Source organism: Heptranchias perlo, chromosome 20 (assembly GCF_035084215.1).
Source record: "Heptranchias perlo isolate sHepPer1 chromosome 20, sHepPer1.hap1, whole genome shotgun sequence".
Classification (NCBI taxonomy): domain Eukaryota; kingdom Metazoa; phylum Chordata; class Chondrichthyes; order Hexanchiformes; family Hexanchidae; genus Heptranchias; species Heptranchias perlo.
This window is the reverse complement of record NC_090344.1, coordinates 14854693-14865225: the sequence shown is the minus strand read 5'-3', so window position 1 is coordinate 14865225 and position 10533 is coordinate 14854693. Positions and strand designations below refer to the sequence as shown.

The following is a 10533-nucleotide window of genomic DNA, read 5'->3' as shown; positions in this document are numbered from 1 at the left end:
TCGAAAAATAGCCGGCACAGGTACGATGGCCGAATGGCCTCCTTCTATGCTGTAAGATTCTCTGATTCTATGATTACCTTCTGAATCGATGGAATTGATAATATTCAGTGTTGTGGAGCCAAGAAAATTATAACCGTGATATTCGGCTTCTCCATTCCCTTGTGAATATCGCAGATTATAATGTCCAGGCGGGGTGGGACTGAATGGGGGATAGAGTGCGGAGATTGGAATGGAATCTCAGCAGAATGAATTTGATCTCAACAGCAGGCGGTGAACCTTCTTCTCCAGAGAGGATCGTCATTTCAGTTCAGAAGGAAAAAGGTATCAAGAAAATCGGGTGAAACAGATACGGAATGATCCGGGACTTACAGCACATCCCTTTTAAACAGAAACAGACACGGAATGATCCGGGACTGACAGCACATCCCTTTTAAACAGACAGAGACACGGAATGATCCGGGACTTACAGCACATCGCTTTTAAACAGACACAGACACGGAATGATCCGGGACTTACAGCACATCCCTTTTAAACAGACACAGACTGATCCGGGACTTACAGCACATCCCTTTTAAACTGACACAGACACGGAATGATCCGGGACTTACAGCACATCCATTTTAAACAGACACAGACACGGAATGATCCGGGACTTACAACATATCCCTTTTAAACAGACACAGACACGGAATGATCCGGGACTTACAACACATCCCTTTCAAACAGACACAGAATAAACCGGGACTTACAGCACATCCCTTTTAAACAGATACAGACACGGAATGATCCGGGACTTACAGCACATCCCTATTAAACAGACACAGAATAAACCGGGACATACAGCACATCCCTTTTAAACGGAAACAGACGCGGAATGATCCGGGACATACAGCACATCCCTTTTAAACAGATACCGACACGGAATGATCCGGGACTTACAGCACATCCCTTTTAAACATACACAGACACGGAATGATCCGGGACTGACAGCACATCCCTTTTAAACAGACACAGACACAGAATGATCCGGAACTTACAGCACATCCCTTTTAAACAGACACAGACACAGAATAAACCGGGACTTACAGCACATCCCTTTTAAACATATACAGACACGGAATGATCCGGGACTAACAGCACATCCCTTTTAAACAGACACAGACACGGAGTGATCCGGGACTTACAGCACATCCCTTTTAAACAGACAGAGGCACGGAATGATCCGGGACTGACAGCACATTGATTTAAACAGACACAGACACGGAATGATCCGGGACATACAGCACATCCCTTTGACACAGACACAGACACGGAATGATCCGCGACTTACAACACATCCCTTTTCAACAGACACAGACGCGGAATGATCCGGGACATACAGCACATCCCTTTTAAACATATGCTGACATGGAATGATCAGGGACTAACAGCACATCCATTTTAAACAGACACAGACACGGAGTGATCCGGGACTTGCAACAGATCCCTTTCAAACAGACACAGACGCGGATTGATACGGGACTTACAGCACATCCATTTTGAACAGATAGAGACATGGAATGATGCGGGTCTTACAGCACATCCCTTTTAAACAGACACTGACACGGAATGATCCGGACATACATCATAAATATGCTACATGAGTTTCTCTTCCGTTGACCAGAAGGTTTACTCGTTTTGCAATCTCAACACTTTTGTGGTTGGAACTGTTGCTGATTTCAGCAAAGAATGCATAAACCTCCGTCTGCAGTTTCGAGAAGGAAGGAACCGAACTTCTGGATGGACTGAATTAAAGAAACAAGACTATAGCACAATATCGACGAGGATGGGATTCGAACCCACGCGTGTAGAGCACAATGGATTAGCAGTCCATCGCCTGAACCACTCGGCCTCCTCATCGCATGCGCAAACTTGTGAAAGCTCTTTTATTCAAAATGAAAATACTGCCTATGTTGCTAAACTGAAATAAAAACAGTAAATGCTGGACATCCTCAGCAGGTCAGGCAGAATCTTTAGATATAGAAACAGAGTTAACATTTCATGTAGATGACCATCACATGAGTATTCTGTTACAATCATGACTTGCGCCTTGTGGATGGTGAGACGGCTTTGGGGAGTCAGGAGGTGAGTTACTCGGCGCAGAATATCCAGCCTCTGACCTGCTCTTGTCGCCACAGTATTTTTGTGGCTGGTCCAGTTCACTTTCTGGTTCATGGTCACCACCTGGATGTTGATGGTGGGGGATTCCTGGAAAGATTCCAGGAATGAGGGGCTTTAGTTCCATGGATACACTGGAGAAGCTGGGGTTGTTCTCCTTGGAATAGAGACAGTTGCGAGGAGATTTAATCGAGGTATTCAAAATCATGAATGATCTGGACAGAGTAGATAGAGAGAAACTGTTCCCATTGGCGGAAGGGTCAAGGACCAGAAGACACAGATTTAAGGTGTTTTGCAAAAGAGCCAAAGGTGACATGAGGAAAAACTTTTTTACACAGCGAGTGTTTCGGATCTGGAATGCACTGCCCGAGGGGGTGGTGGAGGCAGATTCAATCATGGCCTTCAACAGGGAACTGAATAAGTATATGAAATGAAAAAAAATACAGGGCGACAGGGAAAGGGAGGGGTGGGGCGGGGTGGGGTCTTGCTGGATTGCTCTTGCAGAGAGCCGGTACGGACTCGATGTGCCGAATGGCCTCTTTCCATGCTGTAACCTTTCTATGATTCTATTCTGTGTGTCGGGGGCGATGCAAAGCGACCGGAGCATGACGTAAATCGACCTGCTCATGTCCATTCCCTGATAATAAATCCTCGTGTGATGCAAAGAAGAAATATATAATAATGGTAAATATCTTTCATCTTATGCTCACCATAAGAGATACTTCGTTTACCAGGGGACCATTGCGCACTTTGATTGATACTTCACCTGGATCACCCCTTACACTCCCAACACCTCCGTGCAAGAAACATTTTGGGTGGCAATTCAGACTTTGCTGATTTGTGCAAACAGATGTTAAGCCAGCAATGCGGAAACGCACTTCTTTGAAAAGAAGATTTTTAGGTGAGGCAGCCAAAATAAACAGCTCTATCAATTGTAGCAGAGAGGGATTTGAACCCACTTAATCGAAACATCAACTCCAGCATCTTTGACAGCTCAGCTACTCTCCTCCATACCAGTCTGTCCATTCCTGATGAAAAAGTTCCGAGGGCTGAAACCTCTCCTCTGGTTCTTTCGCCACAGGCGCTGCCTGACCTGCTGAGTGTTTCCAGCATTTTCTGTTTTCATTTTTGTGATTTCACAATGGCTGTTTTCCTGAAAACACCCAATTTGACCCAAGGACAAAGCTCGCACTTCACTTTCCCCACGCGCTTTAAAGTCTGTCGTTTCTGAACAAAATCCCCTCCGCGCCGGACATTCAAAGGACCTTTCGCTCACGGCCAACCTCCTGTAATCGACACTTTTTCACCATTGCCGCTCTTCTCATTTCTCCTCATTCCTTTTCAATCGGACATTTCCACAGACCTATTAAGATCAAGCGGAACATTTCCGACTTTCCTGCACCGCCCAGATTGCCAAAAGTGCACCTTTCAGCCGTCATTCGCAGCTATGTCGCACCGCCCGTCTCTCCCGCACATCAACTGCTCGGGGAAAAGCGCCATCGACCATGAAAACAAAACCCAGTTCTTCAGTTAACATCCCCCGTGTCGCAAGATACCCCATGGAAATTTCACGGGAAAGTCTGCCGCTGTCCTTCCGAATGCCAGCCCTGCTTTCTTCGTGCTTGTCTCTGGAACGGTCACGCAGATCGAAATGTATCGATTGGTTTCAAGCCAGAAATGAACATTGGTGCGAACGGGACATGTGCCCCCGAGAAACAGCGGTCGATGTCGAGCAAACTGAAAGGCGTAAGAATGTGAAAGTGAATGTTAGAGTAGGAAAGGCCGCAGGAAAGTCTCAATGAAATGGACAATGATTGTGGAAGGAAGGAAAAGCTGGAAGAAGCGGCGGGTCTGAATTTTGCAGAGACATGAGAGAACAAAAACAGGATCCTGACAACGGTGCTGGGGCAGAAAGAAAAATAACGAAATCAGAGGAATGAAAAGAGAGTGACTTATTTGAGATCGAAGAGACATTAATGTGTAGACATTAGCTGCAGCAGCTGGATTGCACCTTTACTATTCCTACAGTCTCAGTCTTTCTTTAACATTCTCTGCTGGTGTTGCAGGTTCGACCAGCCGTCGCCGTTCAAGGAAGCCTGAGAAGTCCATCAGGGGACAACACAAGAGACAGAGACAGGGAGGAATAGAGAAATGCATGCAAAGAAAATAAAGAGTTTCAATAGAATCATACAATCATAACATGGTTACAGCACAGAAGGAAGCTATTCGGTCCTTCGAACCCGTGCCGGCTCATTGTAAGAGCGATCCAGTTGGTTCCACTCCCGCGCCGCTTCCCGGTAGCCCTGCCTTAATTTCCCTCCAAGCATTTATCCAATTCCTTTTTGAAAGTCACGATTGAATTTGCTTCCACCACCCTTTCAGGCAGCGCATTCCAGATTATAAATACTCGCTGGGTAAAAAAAGTGTTTCCTCATGTCGCCTTTGGTTCTTTTGCCAATCACCTCAAATCTGTGTCCTCTGGTTCTCGACCCTTCCGCCAATGGGAACAGTTTCTCTTTATTTACTTTATCCAAACCCTTCATGATTTTGAACACTTCTATCAAATCTCCTCTTAACGTTCTGTGCTCGAAGGAGAACTACCCGACCACGGGATAAATGCGGTCAATTAGCTTCAATTCATATATTTGTGCATTAAACATGTCTTTAAACGTTACTGTGAAATAATGGTAGCGTGGCCTCGCGGTCTAAGGTGTTACATTTAATTTCTATGGAGGCGTGGGTTTGAATCCCACTGCTGTTAGAATTTCTGCCAATTTTATTTTGACCTGTTCACAGAAAACCCGATTGTAGTGCGATGGAGCAGCGGATGTGAATGAAGCTGAAAATGAAAGTGCAGATATTATTTTCATCACGGGGACAGGATACGTTCCCACAGGAGAGGGCCTCTCTCTTTAATATTCCTTCCAGCAGAGTGGGACAGGTGATCAAAGTGACCGGGCTCTTGCGGCGCGATCAGTCAGTGGGCGGTCCTTATATGACAGTACAGGGTCGGGAAATGCCGAGGTTGTTAGTTGAGTCTCATCGAGATCAACCAATCCTTTTCTTTGTGAACATTTCGAACGGAGTAGAATGTTCAATTGGTGTGTTACAAAATGCATCCAGTTATTTGTTCAGCCATGTGGTTCCTCCGGCCTACGCTGTTGTAAAAACAGATGAGATGTTTAGTTTTATTAGTTTACAGGAAGGAGGCTGCGGAATTGGAGCCACAAACCGTGATTTTGATCCATCAACAAATTATGGGATTTAACTGGAGCTTTAAACCAGCGGGTTAGACCGCTCAGTCACGATACTTTAATTCTTGCGATTTTCAGGAGCTGCAAGAGGGTTGTTTCCCTTCTTTGATGAACATTCGTGATCCTGTTGTGGTTTTGCTGCAAAGTTCTAATTCCCACCACCAAAATTGAGCCCTGAACTTCAACGGTAGTGAAATTGGAATCCACAACTTTAGAACTGCTAATTAGAAGTCCAACTTGCTACCCATTGCGCCACAAATCGGCTATCGATTATGTGATTTCACATTACCGATATGCTGCTTATGATTTTTTGCTGCGGTGGAGCAAGTGGTTCGAAAGCTCAGTGGGGATTCACAGCAGCTCCTGAGAAATCTACACAGCGACGGTTTCTCCAATGCCTAGTGATCTGTCTGTCTGTCTGTCTCTATTCGTCTTGCTCGCTCTCGCTTTCTCTCTTGAACTCTCACTCTCCCCGTTTATTTCAAGAAGGCTGGAATACAAAGGGGCGGAAGTTATGTTACAGCTGAACAGAGCTCTGGTGAGACCCCATCTGGAGGACATCATTCAGTTCTGGGCACCCCACCTCAGGAAGGGTGTGTTAACCTGGAGGCTCGAGGGGCTGAATGGCCTATTCCTGTTCCTATGCTCCAATAAATGAAACAATAATTCAAGTATAGAGACCCTAATGTATAAGGGTATCCGTTCACCACGACTTTCTGCCTCCGATCCCTGAGCCAATTAGGTGCCCACGTTACCACTGGTCCTTTAATTCCACGTGCTTCTAGTTTTCGCATAAGTCTGTTACGTGTTAATTTCTAAAATGCGTCCTGAAAATAGCTGTAACCCCGTAATTTTATTCTTAAGCAATAAGAATACGGATGTTCCGACCGAGTGACAGATCGGGTTTATTCCCATTACCCGAAGGTGGAGGGACCGAGGAGGGGAAATCCCATCTGGGTTTATATTTTCCGAAAACGGAGGCGGAAAATAGCAAAGCTCATCCCGCCGAAATCCAACAATTGGACGGAAGATCCGACAGTCTTTTCCATCCCCGGTTTCCAGACCTGGCCGTTCAAGGAAGCCTGATCAGTCCATCAGGGTTAAACACCGAGAGAGAAGAAACGCAGACAGCGATAGAGAGATGCATGCAAAGAAATAAAATAGTATAAATCTCCAAATTCCATGATTGAGCAGAATTTATGGTACAGCTTTTTTGAAATTCTGTCTCAAGTCTTGAAATCTCATAGGTGAACATTGGGCTGGATTATCCCTTAACCTCTGAGAGAAGTAAACACTGCCTGGTAATTACAGCTCTTATTTATTTGACTGTTTCACAATCGTCGTGTAAGTTGGTTTCGAGCCCCCAGTGAATTTCACGACCATGCTTGATCCATAATTTAACACAAAGGGCACCGCGCAACTGTAGAGTCGATTGCGTAGGGTAATCACAGGAACTCTGCCAGATTGCATGTTCCAGACATGTATCCAAAGCTACATGTGCTGCCTGCAGCCGTGTGTCCATTGGTGGTTCAGTGTTGGAACCCTCGCCTGCCGGCGGGAAACCAGAGGTTTGGTTCCAGGCCAATGCAGCATCCTTTACCTTTTTTGTTCTGTACCCATGAGATTGTCTGAATTGGGATAAATTCATGTGCCGGCTTCAATCTACAACTTCTTGAAAGATTATCTTCATTTCGTCTACTTGTGTTGCGTGGACAAACCCTCTGCATTCTGTCCTCTGGTGCTCAAACATGCTCTGCTGGAGATAAGTCAAAACTGCCTTCTGCACTGCTGAAAAGATGTAAGAAGCCAATTGGTGATTTTTGACTAAAAATGGGGACATAACAGGGCTCATTCGGAATTTTGAACGATTCGAACTTCCTGAGCGACATTCAGACCCAAAGACCAACAAGCAACAGAGCCGTGCAGCCGCTGTAAAATTTCGCTGCCATGCAGCCGTTCCGCCATCCTTTCAGAAGGCTCTGTCCATACAATCCCGCTTTCTTCTACGATGCACGATGTAGAGCAATATCAGGTTCTACACGGATCATTTCATATCAACAATATTTCTCGCTCTTTATCAAAATTGCTTTGAATGTAAGACTTGCATAATCAAGTAACACTATGCAGAATGAATTGCTCTCAAGAACATAATCGTCTGTCTCGACATCGGCATAGTATACATTCTACCATAAGTATAGTTTACTCAAATTGCAGCTTTCAATCACTATGAGAGTAACATAAATGGACATATGCAGTGCGTGTACGTACGAGTATTGGTGGCTCTGGGATGGATTTCTCGCCTCTGACACGGATTCGATTCGTGGACAATGCATGAACGTTTCGTGTTTTGCACCATATGAGGAAGATGAGTAAGCCATTGAGCTACTCGAGCCCGTTCCGCAATTCAGTGAGATCATGGCTGATCTGTGACCTAATTCCATATAACCGCCTTCGCTCCGTATCCCTCAATACCACTGGTTTACGAAAAAAATCTATCAGTCTCAGGATTAAAATTAACAATTAAGCTAACACTGTCGCTTGCAGAAGAGAGTTCCAAACTTCTACCCCCCTTTGCTTGTTGAAGTGTTAACTAATTTCACTCCTGAAATTCCTGACTCTAATTTTTAGGCCAGGTTCCCGAGTCCTGGACATCCGAACGAGCGAGAAGAGTTTCTCTCCATCAACACCAACAGTTCCCCGTAATATCTTGAAAACGTCAATCAAATCAGCCCTTATTCTACTAAATTCCAGGGAATACAACCCTAGTTTGTGTAATCTCCCCTCGTAATTTAACCCTTGGATTCCAGGTATCAATCTAGAAAAATTACACTGCACTACCTCCACGGCCAAAATATCCTTCCTAAGGTGCGGTGCCCAGAATTGAACACAGTACTCCAGGTGTGGTCCAACCAGAGCTTTGTGGAGCTGTAGCATAATGTCTATCACCTTGTATTCTGGTCCTTTAGATATAAAAGCTAGTTTTCCATTAGCCTTTTTGATTATTTTCTGTACCTGTCCATGACATTTTAATGATCTATGTATATGGACCGGAAGACCCTTTGGAACTCCACGGTTTCGAGCATTTCACCAGTTAGAGCGTATTCTGATCAATGCTCTATAGGTCCAAGTTGGATGACCTCACACTTACCTAAATTGAAATCCATTTGCCACAGTTTTGCCCATTCATTTATTATATTAAATACTCTCTGTAATGTTCTGCTTCCATCTACTTTGCTTGCAGTGCTGCCCATCTTGGCGTCATCTGCACATGTCGCTCTCTATCCCGTCATCTTATATCAATGAGACCGACTGCACTGGGGTAAATTCACATTCAGCTTCAATCTCCTCATCATATTGAGACATTTATTTTTTCACCTGTGTTGTGCCTTGGAAATTTCCGCACTCTGTCCTCTGGAGCTCAAACATTCTCTGGATATAATTCAATTCTACCAACAGCAACACTGAAAAGATATCGGAAGCACATGGGTGACTTTTCACGAAAAGCACAGAAACAGGAGGGGTCATGCGGGATTTGAAGCTGAGATCGCGCGCATATCACATAACACAACCCTCGAAGCGAAAATCATACCCCGAGACCAACAAACCACTGATGCTGAAGTCGTGGAGTCAGTTGAAAGGTGCGCTGCCTCCCACAGCCGATCGGCCATCCTTTCAGACCTCTTCTGTCCATCCAATCTCGTTTTCTGTTCCGGTGCACAGCAATATCAAGTTGTACATTAACTACTTCCAGTCACCAATATTAGTCTCCCTTTAACAAATTGGTTTCGACTGTACGACTTGAATTATGAAGTAAGACGTTTCAGAATTAGTTGCTCTGAAACTACATTGCTTGGGAGGAGACTGAGAGATGTAGATGAACAGCAAAACCTTGGAGTGTATGTCCACAGATCCCAGAAGGTAGCAGAACAGCTAGATAAGGTGGTTAAGAAGCCATAAAGAATATTCTCCTTTATTAGCCGAGGCATAGAATATAAGAGCAGGGGAGGTTCTGGTAGAAATTTATAAAACAATAGTTAGGCCACAGCAAGAATACTGCATACAGTTGTGGTCACCACATTACAGGAAAGATGTGATTGCACGAGAAAGGGTACAAAGGAGATTTAAGACAATGTTGCCAGAACTGGAGAATTTTAGCTATGAGATTAGATTGGATAAGCTGGGGTTGTTTGCTTTGGAACTGAGGAGGCTGTTGGGAGATTTAATTGATGTGTATAACATTATGACGGGCCTCGATCGAGTGTATAGTAAGGACCTATTTCCCTTCGTAGGGAGGTCAATAATCAGGATACATCAATCTTAGGTAATCGGTAGAATGATTCGAGGGGAGTGATTTTTTTTTTCCATCCAGAGGGTGGTGGGTGTGGGGGTCGGAAAATCACTGCCAGAAAGGGTAGGAGAGGCGGAAACCCTCATCGCATTGAAAAATAAAAACTTCAATATGCACGTGAAGATCCATAACCGACAAGGTTAGGGACTAAACGCTGGAAAGTGAGATGAGGCTCGGTACCGATTTTTCGGCCGGCACAGGCACGATGTGCAGAATGGCTTCCTTCTTTGGCATAACTTTCTCGGATTCTATGATATTATTGCCGTCACCTCGGCATCGCGATAATATACACTCGACCAGAAGTATACTTTAATCAAATTGATGCTTTGTTTCACTGTGAGAGTGAAGAGACATAAGTGTGTAGATATTAGCTGCAGCAGCTGGGTTGCACCTTTACTTTTCCAACCGTCTCAGTGCCTTTTTTTTTACCTTTCTCTGCTGGTGTTGCAGGTGAGATCAGCCTTCGCCGTTCAAGGAAGCCTGAGAAGCCCGTCGGGCACCACAGAGAGAGAAGAGACAGAGACAGGGAAAGATAGAGAGATGCATGCAAAGAAAATAAAGAGTATAAATGTCAGGTTTTGCAAACGACCAGAATTTAAGTCACAGATTGGGAGAGATTCCTTCTCGGGTCTTGAAATCTTGCAAGAGAAGATTGGACGCTCAATTAAAAGTATCTCTGATGCTGGGAGAGAGGTATATGCGGTCAATTAACTCCAATTAATCTATTTGAGCATTGAAGAGATCTTTCAACATTTGGGGGTTGCGAGCAGAATT

At 44.7% G+C, this 10533-nt stretch overlaps 1 non-coding gene across 1 annotated transcript; it reads right to left on the bottom strand.

Moving 5' to 3' along the window:
• Nucleotides 1–1817: 1817 nt before the first annotated feature.
• Nucleotides 1818–1899, bottom strand: trnas-gcu (transfer RNA serine (anticodon GCU)). Its single transcript has one exon. It is a non-coding gene; the product is annotated as a tRNA-Ser (tRNA).
• Between the last annotated feature and the right edge of the window lie 8634 nt (nt 1900–10533).